At 34.9% G+C, this 16,689-nt stretch overlaps 1 pseudogene across 1 annotated transcript in view; it reads right to left on the reverse strand.

The window, feature by feature from the left end:
- The window catches only part of LOC149560554 (ribonuclease J-like), a 314,963-nt pseudogene that overhangs the window by 168,055 nt on the left and 130,219 nt on the right, over window positions 1-16,689 (reverse strand). Inside the window, exons 8-11 of the transcript XR_016363705.1 lie at window positions 15,157-15,339; window positions 14,866-14,946; window positions 14,267-14,332; window positions 14,045-14,137 (exon numbers count right to left, since the gene is read on the reverse strand). The product of XR_016363705.1 is annotated as a ribonuclease J-like (transcript). The remainder of the gene's footprint in view (window positions 1-14,044; window positions 14,138-14,266; window positions 14,333-14,865; window positions 14,947-15,156; window positions 15,340-16,689) is intronic.

The following is a 16,689-nucleotide window of genomic DNA, read 5'->3' on the forward strand; positions in this document are numbered from 1 at the left end:
CGAACCTTGGTGAAGACGAAGGATCCTCCGAAATTGTTTCCCACGGAAGTCTATCCTGGACGAAGAGGTCACTCCACGCTCGTGCTCTGTCGGCACTGCTAGTCGTGCGAGTTGATGCTCTTTCGTCTGAATTTTCTTCCCTCGGCGAACACAAATTCAAGAACTCCTCCCGTGCTTCTTCCACCAATTCCACCCGCTACCGAGTCTCCTCCAACAATTCCTCCGCACTGTTGTTTCCGTCGGCAATCTTCTGAAATCTCTGTCGGTGTTCGGCTTGCTGTGCCAGAATTAAATTCTCTTGCGCAATACAGATGCCATCTTTTCCCTTCGCCTTATTCCAATCCTTGTTAAGTTGATTTGGCATTAATCTTCATTTCTCCCACCTTCCAGATTCATATGGCAACGGCACCAAATGTTTACCGTACAGGTAAAGAAAATGAATGCATACAAACAATGAACACGAACAGCAGAATTATATTCGCAATAGTAGATCAATGATTTACAATGATCCTAGACGGGATATAAATACTACCGCCGAACCTTCCAAAAGGAGTCCGTCAGCCACAATTATTCTATCCGCTACAAACTATTTACCGACGACGTCGGCTACAGAATACAGAAACACCGTCGGACCGTCAGCTACAGAATACAGAAACACCACCGAACCGTCGGCTACAGAATACAAAATACCGCCGGACCGTCGGCTACAAAATACCAAACACCGCTGGACATCCCCCGTCGGCTACAGAAACACCGCCGGACCCATCCAGTCGGTTAACAATAGGTAGATCCCAAGATGGGTAAGGACATGGGTTCCAATGCCTTGAGGAAAGATTCCAAGATGGGTGAGGACATGGTTTCAAATGCCTTGAGGAAAGAGTCCAAGATGGGTAAGAACATGATTTCAAAATCTTTGAGAAAATAGTCCAAGATGGGTATGAACATGCAATCCCGATACCTTGAGAGAGCCTACTCATAGATGAATATCTAGCACCCTGTGACAATAAAATTTTACATACTCTAAAGAGGTCATATAAGAAAAAAAAAAGCTCAATATACTAACTATTAAAAATTAATTTCATTTTAAATGCATACAAATGATCCTCAAAGAGACCATTAAACAAATCATCAAACTAAAACAATGAGACATTTTAGTTCTATTATACGAGCTTAAAGTCATTTTGGTGACTCCTTGAGAATAACTTGGACATTATGAAATCTATCAATCAAACAATGATTTGTTATGGTGTGTTATTCAATCATCAAATAATGAAATCAATCACACCTATTTAAAGTTGAAACTACTCATAACATCTAATCGAGTATATCTAAAGAATGAAGTCAAAATGGTAATTGCTTGAGGACAAGCAATTTTGGGAGGGTAGGACTGTAATATCCCCTCTAAATCTAACTATACAAATATAAATACATATATGATAGTTTTATAAATAATATATGATGATAAGTAAATGATAATAAAATAATAATCTAAGAAAAAATATGTTTTATTAGATTAATTTTTATATTAAAAAAACCAAATTAAATAATCAAATAGAAACTACCAAATAATTAAATTGACAACCATTAATAAGTACTAATGTATAAATAATTTAAACAATTAAAAATAATTAGTAATAACTAAAATAATTACTAGAGATAATGGTAATAATAAGTCATATTATGTTACCTAAGTCTCTAAACGCATTACTGCAAAGCGATTCTATTTACTAAATCACGAAACCAAACAGTGTGACCTTTTACATGATGATTAAGGATAGTATATGTTTCCACACCTGGTTGAGGAAAAAGGCATGGAGTGATTAGGAGTGAAATAGATATAAATCAAAAGATAAAGGAAAAAATAAGGATTATTTGGTCCAACCCATTATTAGACAATATATAAAAATAATAAAATAATCACCAAAACATCATATTAAATTCTAAGGACAAAAAGTGGATTAAGGGAGGAAATGGAAATAAATTCCATGTGGAAGGTAGAAGTAACAAAACTTGGAAATGGAAAAGGAAAGGACCAAAATTATAGGGTGAGGCCCATGTCAAGACTTAAAGTGGTCATAGCAACAAAAAAAAAAAAGAAATTTTAAGGTAAATTTCTAATTTTATTGGTAAGATAGAAAGATACTAATAGGGTTTAATACTATTTTATTTATTTAATTAAATATACGATAAGATTTAGAATGGATTAGTATAGATGTTCAAATATATGTAAACATAATATAATCAATAAATATTATAATTACCGAGTAAATGATGAATATATATAATTGTTTATTTATATCAAATGTCTTATATCAAGATGAATGCATAGTTATTTTTAATAAAATCAATTATACTTTATATATAAATATTCAATAAGTATACTAAATAATTATGAATTTTAAAAAATTAAAAAATTAATTTTTAAATCATATCTTCTGATCATTCATATCCTCTAATCATAAATCCAAATAATAATATCATTTGATAATTGATATGACTATTATGAAAAATATAATTCATTTAAAGACATCAATCATGATGGACCCATAAATGAGGTTTAGTGTAAGCGGTCATTGCTTGAGGACAAACAATTTGAGGAAGGGTGGACTGTCATGTCCCCTAATTATGGTAATATAGGTGAATTATTTTAAATAAACAAATACATTAAATTATTAGAGTAAATGACTATAGATAAACATATTATAATTTAATGATGAATAAAATTATAAAAATATAAAGTTAATAACAATATAATATAATAAATACTATAATATTATAGTCATATATAATCAGAGTAACGAGAATCGTGTTGAAATCGCGTGAATCGCCGATTCAGCAATCAGATTCATGCACACCAATTTTTTTGGTGTCGGAAATCATGATCGGCGATTTCATCGGGTGAATTGCCTGAATCGCATGTATCGGCGATTCCCTCAAAAAATCGCCTGAATCACCATTAAAAATCGCCAAAATCGGCTGGCAGCAGCAAGCATGTTTAATTGGAAATAATAAAAAAATCACTTATGTTTTTTGCTTTCTTTTTTACCTTTCCTCTTTGTTATAACCCGAAAGGGCCTTCTAATTGTTAAGCATGACTAGAAGAGAGGAGAAGAGAAAAGAAGAACCATAGGTTATAAATTATTTTAAAAAAAAAAAAAAACGACGACAAATAAAAAATGTTTAGAATGCATAACGGATGATGCCCAAGGGAAGGGAAAGACATAATCAGGTAGTAAAACATCAGCGGTTCCCAGAAAGAGTGTGGGATCAGAAGAAAATCACAAAAACACTGTGTTCCATGTAGTTTTGTGTGGGTTTCAGAGTGCTAATTTGGTCTTGGCGGCGGAGGCGCTGCCCCTCGACAGGGAGCGCGCCTGGGGCGCTGCCCCAGGACCCCGCGAGGGCGCTGCCTCTCGACCCCGCTAGGGGCGTTGCCCCCTAGACCCCCAGTCGCTGCGGTTATTAGTCGTGGGAAGTCTAACCAGTTGATGAGACCTAAAGCTGTTGCAGGCCTGGAGTGTTTGTGGTGGAGAGAACAATAGAGCAAGCCTTTCGAGAGGGGTGATATGCTTTGAAGCACTTGGAGTAGGTGTTGGATGTGAAGCTGTCTTATAAAAACTCTTTACCCCATGTGGTAAACACAAACTTCCATGTTTATATATGTTAAGTTTCAACTTCTATTTGATGATGTTATAATGTGTTTAAGTTATATTCAACAAAGAGTGCATGAAATAAGTCTTAAATTGTTAAAATCTTTACATTTAAAGGGTTTTTTCAAATTTGTTGATTCATCGCCGATTCACCGGCGATTCACCCCCGATTCACGATTCGATTCGGCCGTACCGATTCCGATACGATTCCAATTCTCGTTACTTTGTATATAATAGTATCATACATATACTGTAGCAATACGAAAGTATGAAATAATAATCTAATATAATGATATTATGATGATTAAGATATATTTTAATATAGAAACATTATATTAATCAAAAGTTGTATATTAATTTCTTTAAATAAATAATAAAAGTTTCTCTATGATAAATTGTTAATACATTATTAAGAATAATATATTATTTCTCAATGTAATAATATATTAAAAGAAATATAGTTGATATATTATTAATATGTTATAACCTAATTATTAATATAATTATATTACAAATAAAATATTATTATTATATAATAAATGAAAAGACACAACTCCTAGAATTAAAAACTATATATATAGAGAATTAAAAACTATATATATAGAGTTTTAACATTGAGAAATCACCATTCAGCATGGAGAGTTATGGAAAAAAATAAAAGGAAAATACCAAAACAAGTCAGCAATCAGGAAATTGAAACAAATTAATATAAATTAATGAAGGTCCCAGTTGGGGACATTACAGAGGCTTTGGATGATACTCAATTTTCTCTTCTGGAAGCAGAAAATCAAATCAGGATCACAAACCATTTTCAAGAACATGCAGGTAAAGAGAGGCAAGAGTTTTTCCATGAAGTAATTGAGGAACTTGATAGCATTCAGCAGATTTATGACTTGGACAGTTTTCCCAAAAGGCCAAGTACCAAAGTTTCAGCTTATAGTCAACCCCACATTCAGCTTATAGTCAACCCCATGTTTGAAGTGGATGCTGATTGGACTTCCGATAATCCCATTTTTGAGATAAATGAGGGAATTCCTTTTGATTGTCATGAAGATGATTCTAATTTCAGAATACTGAATCCTGGTACCATTCCTCGTAGTGAATCTTGGTCACAGGATGGGAGTAGTGAATTGATTATTGTTGTTTGTCATTGGATCAGTCCAAATATGGTTTCCAATTTCACCCCATACATGAGTTGTATGGATTTCCTACATCAACCATTGAATAGATCTTGGTGGAATATTGATGAGAGCTATGTTTCAATCATAGTGAATAGCCTTTTAGCTTCATACTTATGCATAGCACCTATGTACTTGGGGGTTCTCCAAACTTATAATGATGGTATGGTTTTTGATGTGCCTATGGTGTTAGTTTCAGATTTTGAGCAACTCATTTCTTACATCATCTATTTAGGACAGGTTGTCACCATCTGCTAGGTTATACATAGCCCCTTGGTACATTTCTACCTCATCTTATCAGATGGTCATGACAACAAGGTTTGGGATCCAGGTTTTGGCCGAATGTATTTATGGGTTGAGGATGTTGTTGTAGTTCTACTCAGTTTGAGGCTACATGCAATGATAATCAGAGTTGTACAATCTACAGATGCAATGATATTTCATAGATTTATATGGAATCCAAGGATCTGGTTGATGGATGGGATGCAAAGTGACACCTTGCTTTGCAGTGTGGCTTGATTTGTTTTCAAATTGGGCTACAGAGCTACCTGCAATTCATATGGGATCATGGTACTAATTGCTTGAGGACAAGCAATTTCAAGGAGGGAACATTTGTAATGTCCCCTTTTTGGGACATTAGAAAAGTTAAAGACATATTCATATACTTTGAGAGCATGGACTCAAATTCTAAAAGGTCTTTTTAATATTATAAAGTGGGCTAAAAATGACAAGGAGAGATAAGACAAAAAGCCAGTCAAAGAATCACTGTTGTGAGAATAAAAGGAGAGGAGACTCATTCATTTGGCATGGTTGGTTTTATGATTCAGATTTTAGTTTCTCTCTCTTGCGACAGTTATTCAAAAAGCTTTAGCTTTCAATCAGTGTGAGGACGTAGCCCCTCATATTGGCGAACAATGGATGCAAACCCATTGTTCGTGGAGACGTCACTTTAAGTGTCTCATTTACACTTACAGGTTCTTCTCTTAGTGTTCCAATTTGACTGTAAAACTATGTTTAAGATTGGATTTTGAATGTTGGTTATTGTATTGTTGTTGTATAATGCAATAACATGTTTTGAGGAATTTCATGAGTTACTGGTTCTATACTATTGGTCTTTAATGCATTTTCATATGCTTAAATCCTGAGTATCATTTTGAGAAAGAATGGTTTAATATCTATTGGAAAATCTACTAGTTTCTATTGTTGTTTCATAATACATTTGCCTATATTTAAGTTTTGAATATATTTTTGAGGAAGGAATCAGCTAAATATCTGTTTGGGATATTTCATAATTTCCCTTATGTTGTACTTCTAGACCCAAAAAATAATGTAGAAGACTTAGATCCTTAGTGTCAAATTCAGCTATGAGATCCTGTTTACATGTGGCTATAAGATGATCTACACATGTTATTAACAAGTCATCAACATAAAGAACGAGAATCAACATGTCATTATGAGATATTTTGAAATATATATTTGAATCAGCTTCATTCTTGGAGTATCCCAATTTGAGAAGGTAGTTGTCTATTCTCTCATAGCAAGCCCTGGGAGCTTGCTTTAACCTATAGAGCACTTTCTTGAGTTTGCATACGTAATGCTTTTGATCATGTGTAGTGAATCCTTTTGGTTGTTCAATATATACTTCCTCTTTAATGACGTCATTCAAGAAAGTTGTCTTTACATCCATTTGATGTTTTTCCCATCCTTTGGATGCAACAATGGCAATTATCATTCTTACTGAAGTATAATGTGCAACTAGAGCAAAAGTGATCTCATCATGTTGCAAAGAAACTAACCCATAGTACCACCAATCATGGGCAAGTGCATCCAGATGCAACACTCCAAATCTAATAGCATCCACCTCTGACATAGGACGCAAAGCCAAATATGTGTCGAGCTTATGAATCCAAGCTCAAGCTATAACTCTCCCAGTACCATCAAAGTGCTCCAACGTCATCTTATTGGCAACTTGTTGTAACTCAGTCTGTTGCGGTCGTCGTCTCTCAAGTGCTGACCTCACTCTGGAATGCTCCTATTTTTGAGTCAAGAACCTATCAAAATTGAAATGATTTTTAATAGCCTGTGAAAAAGCATCCCACTCTATAAAGTGTTCTAGTAAGTCGTCAGCAAAAGGAACGCCCTTAGACACAATAATAATTGCATCCACCTCAGGTCTAAGAAACGTGGGCCTTTGTGGCCTATCATGAGTGTCAGTATGTATGTCAACTCTATCAGCTAATCCACCACGATCCTCAACTCAAACCCAATCTGCATCTCTGTACCTATCACCATCTTGAGTTCCATCCTCGACTCAAGATCTATGAGAACCAACAGAAACATCTCAAGCTCTCTCCCTACTCCGTCCTCGAGGAAATGCTATCTGCTATAGAGTATTAGACAACTGTTCCAGTAGACCTGTCATCTATTGTTGTCCAGCTGCCAGGTTCCTAAATGTTTTCATAGCCTCTCTATCAACATCATCTCTAACTTCGGACCTGCCTAGACTACCAACAAAACCAAACTGTATCTCTAGTTCACCTTCCCTAGGTGGAGTGGTAAATCCTCTTCGGGTATAGTGCATAACCATCACAAATCTCCTATCATCAGCCATGATACTAAATAGAAAATAATGGATCAAACACTGATTGCAATTCTAACCAAGCACTGACCACTATCATTTGATTCGGAGCCCAATTCCTGCAAGCTAGCAGGAAACCACTCTGATACCATTGTAAAGAACCCTTCTTGCCTTATACCAATATATGCCTAAAGGTGAGGAATGTTTTTTTCTGAATTTTATCTCTATTCCTTTTTTTTTTGTTTCTTTTTATATAATTACTTTTTTTGCATTTTTGAATATTGAAAAATCACAAATATGAAATAACTAAATTATTGAACCACAACAAATACAATTGAAAATTCAAATTGTTTGCATTCATAAACTTTTGAAATAGATTAACCACTAGAACCAGATTGGCACAATCAGCATTATTGATCCCCTTGGAATTCACTAGTAATGCTCTCCATGACTGGGTGCTCAAAATCGATCCCTGAATTAGTGAATTTTAGACTTAAAAACACATATGTTGATCACCTCGCTAGAGCAGAAGGTGCCACGATATCTAAGGTGGTCTATTGTCAATGACCCAAGTTGAACGATGATCCTAGATGACAGATCACAGGTGGTCTGTGGATGCCTAGGTTGCTCAATCATGTGTGGTTAACTGGGCAATCTCAACACAATTGAACCACAATTGCAGACATGTTAATGGACGTTGTCCAGACCAAGAGAAATGGTGTCGGTTCACAGTTAGACTCCTAGAACCTCAAAACGTTGCTCCTAGATATCAATCGGCAGCTTTAAACTTCTCTAGCGGATTCACTTCTTTACCACACTTAATCTGATAGCAAAATCACACGCCTGTTTCCCTTTCAAATATTGCAAATTTCTTCCTTCGCACAATTCTTCATAGACACAAATCAGACGAAGAAATTTGCTCAATTGCTATACAACAACAATTTAGACAATACTCAGAATTCCTTCCCAGAATTCACAAACCCTCAGCCAGTCAATTCATTTAATAAGATATGATAATCAAGATTATTCTCCTTAGCTACAGAAAATAATGTAGGAGATGTTGGCCAGTTCTATACTTCAGCACAATTGCAAAGAACTTCTCAAACTGAACCCTTATACTTCAGCAAGGGCACACAATTCAAAACTCAAAAAAGCCACAAAGGCAACAAAAGAAAATATATATTCAAACATGCTTTTCCCAATGAAACGAGCTCCTATTTATAATCCTTTGTTGGCCAAAGTTTCCTTAAAAAGTCCACTTCAGGAATCGTGGAAGTTTCCCAAAAGAACTCAACACTTGAAACTTTCCAGCCCACTTTTTAGAAATATCTCTTAATGTCATTATTATAATAACATAAATATTATTATAATAATGCAACTTAATAATTAATGAATAAATAAGAGCTCATGCAATTATTAACCATATTTACTACAGGTGACGACCAACTACCAAAGCCACCCAATACACCAAAATAGCAACTGTCAAAAATAGACTTACTAAAATAGTAAGTCCACAACTGGGACCCCCAAAACACCCTATCAGCTCACGAGGGTCGCTATGATGAGCTAACTCCATCAATTGCACTGACTTGCCAAAAAAGGGGAAATTAGAGTGAATGTATATAGGACAACCGAAAATTCTTAGATGACTAAGATTTAGTTTGATTCCTATGAATGCTTCTTCAAGAGTTATATTTTCTAATGTTACATGAGGGCTTCTTTTTTGAATGTAAACTGTTGTAATTGTTACTTCGGCCCAAAAAGACATAAGGAGATTTTGACCGTGAATATGGCTTTTGTTGCTTCTATAATAGTTCTATTTTTTCTTCTTGGAATCCCATCTTGTTGAGGATTATAAGGCACTATAGTCTCCTTAATCCCAATAGAAATACATAATTCTTTAAAGATGTCAAACATATATTCACCTCCATTATATAATCTTAGTGTTTTTATTCTCTTTTCAGTGTGGTTTTAAACTAGGGCTTTAAATTCTTTGAATTTTTGTAAGACTTCATTTGGTTCTTTAAGTTTTAGGAAGCATATCCAAGTTTTCCTAGAGTAATCATCAATGAAGGTTACATAGTACAATAACCCCCTAAGAGAAGGTGTTGACATGGGTCCACACAAATCAATGGGGACAAGTTCTAGTGCAAGTTTTGAATTGTGTTTTCTTAACGGAAAGTATCCTTTCCTATTTTTTCCTAAAGCACACCCTTTACAAATGCTAATGTGATTAGTTCTAAGATTAGGTATACCTATAGTGGTTTTCCCTATGGTAGGAAGAGCACTAAAGCCAAGGTTCCCTAATCTTCTATGCCAAAGTTCATTTGGCTTATGGACTTCATGATTTAGAGCTTGATGTTTTACTTTAATGTTTAATTTGTACAAACTTCCATCTCTTGATCCTATGCTGATAGCATTCTTAATGTTGGAGTTTTCAGTCCATAGTAACACTTTGTCCTCATTGAATGTGGCGCAGTATCCTTGGTCTGTTAGGCCAGAAATGGGAAATTAGGTTTTTGTTTATCCTTGGTACAAATAGTACAACTTTTAATAGAAGAGTTTCTCCAGATTTTATTTGTAAGGAGCAAGTCCCAATTCCTTTTACTAAATGAGTAGAATTATCTCCAATTGTGACTTCTTTTGTGCAATACTCTTTGAATGTTACAAACTGATTTCTAAATCCAGTTATGTGTCTTGAAGCTCCACTATCTATTATCCAGATATTATTACTTGCATTTAATTCACTTGACAAAGCTACATAGAATAGAGGATTTTCCACTTCATGAGATTCTGATATGGTAGCTTGAATTTTCTTTGTTTCAAGACAATCTCTTTGGATGTGACCAAATTTATCACATCGGTAGCATTGAACTTTGGATAGATACTTGTCCTTGTTGTATTGAGAATTATTTCCTCTCTTTGGTTTGAATTTTCTCTTCTTCCTTTTGTTGTTGGTATGTAAGGCTCGAATCTTTCCCTCTTGATTGGTGCAGGTTCCTCTAGAGATTAAGCCAGATTCTTCTTGAATACACTCATTCTTGTGTTGATCAAACTTAGGAAGAGAGGGACTGCTTACACATTGAATGAAAGGTTCCCATGATATAGGTAGACCGCTTAGAGCAATTAGTGTAAGTTCCTCGTCATCTGCATTGTTTCCACTTGTGGCAAGTTGAACTCTTATCTCAGAGATTCTTAAGAAATAATTTGTCATAGACTCTCCTTTGTTTATTTTTATATTCAGCAATTGATGTTTTAATGTCAGTATTCTACTCACATTGTTTATTTCAAATGTATCTTTTATAGTTTTAAACACTTCAACATGATCCCTTACAACATCAATTACGATCTTCTTAACTTTATTGTTTCGTCTTTTCCAAGTTGTTTTTTCTGATTCATCTTCAATCATTTAAGTATCTTTTTCTATAAAAGACTCTAACTGAGTTCTTCAAGTAAGGTAAAGATTCGAATTTTCCAGGAGGAGAAGTTTGCAGCCCCTTCCAATCAATCTTCTACTTTGATTCCTTTCCCCATTCTGACTCAGATAGAGTTTTATTTCTATAAGGCGAGGAACAATCTGAATGCTGATTTCTTTAAAGACAAGAACAAATCTGAATGTGGTTTTTCTCTAGTTAAGCTCTGATACCATGTTAAACTAGGATCTTTTCTAGAGAATAATCTACCTTTGATTTATCAGACCTGGAAGTGTCTATTGAATATGTTTTAGGTTTGTGAGGACTCTGACTATATTAACCTTAATCGGCTAACCTCTCTGAATGCTACAATGGTGAATTAGATGGTTGCTGAATCAACTTGATGCACTTTGTTATTGATTTTTTGCTTTGGAACCCATCGGTCTTAAGTGATATATGTGCTTGAGGGTCATGACCACGAAAGGTCGTGACTTCCCCCATGACAAAAGTCATAGGAAGTCACAGCCTTTCATGGTCGTGACTCTTTACTATAACAAGCGGAGGGCTTAGTTTTAAAAAGACAAGGTAGTTTAACTGTTTCATTCGTTCTCGTGAGAGATGGATTCGTGTGAACCACTACTCATGAAACATGGGTCAATGAGTTTAACTTAAAAAACTAGACAGTTGAAGCTTGATAGCAATATCACATCTTGACTTCTTGTGGAAAATATATCCTACTTATCAAGTGATGAGGTTAAGGTGCTTTCTAATGAATGTTTCATAAGGCACAAGACTTGTTGAGGGTTTAGCAACTTGGATTACAAGCAGAGTGGGTTTAACCATGGAGGAAATTTTGTAGTTAAGTGCATTCGAGTTGGAATAGTACTAGAATGGATGAGCTCTTGGGAAGTCCTTGTGCTTCACTCCTGTGAGCATCACCCAAATTTAATGAGTCCCAAGTGTTCCATTCATTGGTTCATGTGAGCCACTACTCATGAAAGATGGGTCAATGAGTTTGACCCAAAAATTACACTTACCACAATTTGAATTGTTGTGGAAAATATCTCCTAATTATCAATCTATATCTATTAGATATTACCGGGACTCTTTCTAAGACCAAGGATAAAGATTCCCAAGATAGGCCCTCAGATAACATTACAATTGGTTTCAATAATGAAAAAGGAGGGTTTACTATTAGCCAAACTGGTAAACTCCAATCAAGCCTTCCTAAAGCTAACACCTACCCTACCCAGATGAATATTAATTATGCAATAGCAAAGAATGGTCAAGATCTGGTGGTTAATACTAAGAATAAATAGGCTATTAAACCCTTGTTATGCATCCACAAGGAACCATTTATTGACCCTGATAGAGAATAAAAATGGAGTTACCCCTACTTTGGAGGACAATGGAATGGCAGTAAACAAAGAGATCCAAGCTGAAAAGGAGTTGGGTGTTCAAATTAAGGGTCACACATATCTAACTAAAATAGTATGATGTTTAGAAATCCCTTATTGGAAGGAAAAGACACTAAGGCGATCATGAAAGAAGCAGGTATCAATGAGGATGATATATAATTTGGTGTTGAAAATCTTTGCAGTGAGGTCTTAGGCACAGTAGTTGAAAGAATAGTCAAAGATTTTATAAATATGGAAAAGACCAATAAGGAAAAGCAGGAGGAAACAAGACTGGAATTTTAATATGATTTAGCAGGAGACATTCGTTTGCCACTATTTAGGAATTTTAATATGATTTAATGCACTTAATATGCAACTAAGGTCATTGAAAATTGGGTCAATGATTGATTAAGGACTTTTTCATGTATCAGGATTTTTTCAAGGAAAAAATTGGCTAGCTCTAGGATTTAGGATTAACTGGTATAATCGGGATTCTTTGCAGATTCCTGCTCCTATGGGTAATGTTATAACTAAAAGAATAAAATATCATAATACTAGCAAAATTAAGCTACGTGAATAAAATATTATTTGACTATCCATTCAAAGCTGTCAATATATTATAGAGGTAGATTACTAGTAGAAAAGAATAATATTGGTGTAAGTATTTATTCAGTTGAATCATGGTTTAATATCATATGAGACTGCTGGAATTGTTAAAGAGCTGAGTGATTGTGTTTTCTCTTAGCTGAGATTATTTCCCTTGCTCTCATCAGAAACATACATCAACCTTGGCCTGAATTTGGAGCAGCTAGTTAATTCAAAGGGGATATCATTTGGTGGGGGTACAAGTCGCTAAGAATGCACAAGCCTTCAAAGTAAGTATTAAAAGCTGTAAACATATCATACACTTGGTGGGAGCTGTGGTGAAATCATTTTTTGTTAAAAACATAATGATAATATGAATTGATGGCAATATATTTTTTATATTTTATTTTTGATAGGTAGTGGGCCGAAGCCTTGATTAATTATTATTATCTGTTGATATTAGTTATTATTATGTGTTAAGCTTTCGTAGACTCGAACCCAAGACCTCCCACAAGAGAGGCTCACAAGTTACCGTTGTGTTGTAGGCTCTTGCCAGAATTGATGGCAATATTGAGGTTCATGGGGAAATATTAATAATGTCATGAGTTGCTTTGACCGACTATATTCTTTGTTCTTGCAACTGTATTGTTGCAAAGGAAAACTACAGCTTTGGTCCCATTGAATGCAATTACATTATTATGAAGTGGCGTGGAGAATCGAAGAGGCAGACTGCACAGTTGAAGAAGTCAATATGCAGGATACTAGCATGAGATTTGTGTGAGACTTGTGTATTCATTGCCGTAAGCTCTTCCACCATGGTTGCAGCCAAACAAGGAAGCACATTGAGTGCTGGAAAGTGGAGTCGGGTCTTCATAGTGGCTAATAGTGGTGATAATATTTCATTGAGCTATTACCAAATATTCATGTGGGAACACTTTGTGAAGCCCTATGGAGTAGTTGATCTTTCAGTTTGAGCAGAAAGCAGTGAAAATTATATATTAGTATTGGTGACTTGATAGTTGTGTGTGGACTTCGTTTTGCCAAATTACAGTATCTACTTACTGCTTGTATCACTGTAAAATTGATAACCTTGCAATTTAAACATGGAAGGAAAACTTTGTAAATATTGATAACATGATGCCTGATGACATGTTTACTGACTTAAAAAATGACTGAGGGCAAGTTTTCGAATCAGTACCATTCTTTTATGAAAACACTTCAAAATATTAAATATAAATGCTACCTTTGCTGAGTATAAGATCAAGTCATCTTTTGTTAGCCTAAGGGAATGACTTGTTTCAAATGATGCAAGATTCAGTGCTGCACGAGGTTCTGCCTGGCTCAAAATGCATATATAATTAGTTGAAAGCTTATATAACAAAATCTAATGTTAAACTAATGTTGAAAGCAAAGTAATATTTAAAATAGCATGCTTTCATATTCTAACTCCTTGGAACACTACTACCTGTGATCCTGTTGTTACAACAAGCAGATCTCTAGGAGCATATTTATCCATGTCCTCAGCTTTCACCTGCAAAAGTATGCATAAGATAAATGTCTTCTCAAAAAGGCCAGGAAAATTTGGCAATATTTCATTTCTAAAACCGTTATTTTAATTGGTTTATCATTCCAACACTGAGATTCGTGGACACAAATTTTATCTAAAACCAGGTACAGCTTTAGAGTGGCCTATTTCACAAATGATCAACAATTACAAAGTTCATTTCTTGCACACAAAAAATCTACTTTCAACTATAGCCATGTTGTACATGGGGAATATCACATCATTCCCATAGATGTTTTGTAAAAAATATTGTTGATTACAGAGCATTTGTTTGAGTTGCTAAAACAACTTGTCCACATCAAGGAGTTGTAATAGGAAGTTTCCGACAATATAAGATATGTGAATCCTATAAATAAGCATAAATAGTATTATTTGTGTGTAATATTTGCAGTCGTAATGTAGCATGATAAAAACCAATAATGTATTCTTGAGACCATGTGGCCAGTCCAGCTTCAAAAGAATAATATTATAATCCTAAAGGTTTGTGCATTGTTAGTTACCAAAGTTGAGGGATCAAAAGGCGCTAGTCCAGCTTTCCAAGCAGCATCGAGATATGACCTCAAGGACATCCCAATAAATACCTGCACCAATTCAGCATCCAATATTGTAGCTTAATAGGGTGCAAATTTGGAAGATCAGTGAAATGTATCTAGCATATGATACCATTGCTAAGGTCATTAAAATGTATCTAGCATATGATACCATTGCTAACTTTATTTCCAGAGAGAACCTCCTGTACTTGAAAGCTAGAATATTTCAATAATGAGAAATTTAAAAAATTATATTCCTACCAGTTTCCTGCCAGTGAGCTCAGCTGCAGCTTTCACACTACCAAGACGATGAATGTTTGAGGCAAATTGTGTAGTAATAACTCTTCCTTTTGCAGAAGCAATCTTTCTCAATAATGCTTTGGCAACATCTGTTTCACTGGTAGTTCTTCCAGGTGAAAGAATGTTTGTGGAGTCGCTCATCATCTGACAACAGAACAAATTTCAGCAAGGAGCATAATCTAACAACTATCAAGTACATTTGATATTCCAAGCACTCTGATGGACCATAGAGAAGCTGTTCAATTCCTGAGCATGGCAAATAAAATAGCAATTTTATATTTCACTGAAACAGATTAAATAATTATCTAAGAAGTATTCAATTATATTAGACGCAAAACCTTGATCCTTGGGAAACAAACATCTATTCATTGATTTTCTGCTAAGACACTGAGTCAAAGGTATTTCTATTTCCATTTTTCATTTGACACCCTACTAACAAACAATTAAAAAATATTTTTAAAACTATATCCACAAAAGTCTTCATCAAATGGGTATATGAAACTTCAATAGAACAAAATGTTATTAAGATTTGCAACTATTATACCCCATTACAATTTTATTTTCAAGCTTCTTATACAAAAGGATTTGCTGGAAAACGGTCAGAGGTCATTCAGTGAACTAGAAATTGAAACCTTACTGAAATCCAGTCAAAAGATTGATGTTAGGTATTTTCTAGGATAATCGAGGGATACAAATCTCAATAATCATCTCAATCCACATATATGATGTGGCTTTGAAGTTTTTAATGGTTCAGAAAGATACATATTTAATAAATAAGCTTCTACATAAAGCACTGCCTTGAGATTCGAAGTGGCATCATCATTTGCCCTTCTTACAGCTATCCGCACTGGCAACACTCTCTCAAGATTCCTCTTGGATCAATTAGAGTTAGTTCCCACCATCTTCGCATTGAGACTAGAAGCTTATTTGATACAGGTGGCAAGATTTGTTAGTTGTGTACTCATAGCGAGGTGGAGTCCATGGAGCACTTCATCTTTCGATGTCCTATTTATTATGAGATCAAAAGTAGTTCTATTGTCCCTTCAAAGAGACTCGCCTCATCTCATCATTCTTCAGGTACATGGACCAGCATCGTATGGCCATTTATCTTCAGGATGTTGAATCATGTAGACACGAGATAGATCTAACCTGAGATTTTACTTTTTTTTTCGCTACAGCTCGTCATATTTTCTTTGTCCTCTTCATTTTGTTTGGTGGTGTTGTAATCTGGTTCGAGGTTTCTCTACTCTGATTTCAGTCCATTTCAAGTCTTCTATGATCGTATGGATTTACTACTACATGAGAGTATGTTGTCTTTGTATCAATTTCCTTTGTTAGTGGAAGTCTGTTCATCCACCAACAACATTTATCTTCTCAAGCACCTAAATTCATTGCCTCTCACAACTCTTCATTTGTTATGACATTGCCATTTTATTATTTGGCTTCATCTATATTTTTGGTTTGTTGTCTCCATCGTGTCATCCAACTACGATC

The sequence above is a fragment of the Cupressus sempervirens genome, chromosome 4 (genome assembly GCF_028749045.1).
Source record: "Cupressus sempervirens isolate cs-2001-9-10 chromosome 4, ASM2874904v1, whole genome shotgun sequence".
Classification (NCBI taxonomy): domain Eukaryota; kingdom Viridiplantae; phylum Streptophyta; class Pinopsida; order Cupressales; family Cupressaceae; genus Cupressus; species Cupressus sempervirens.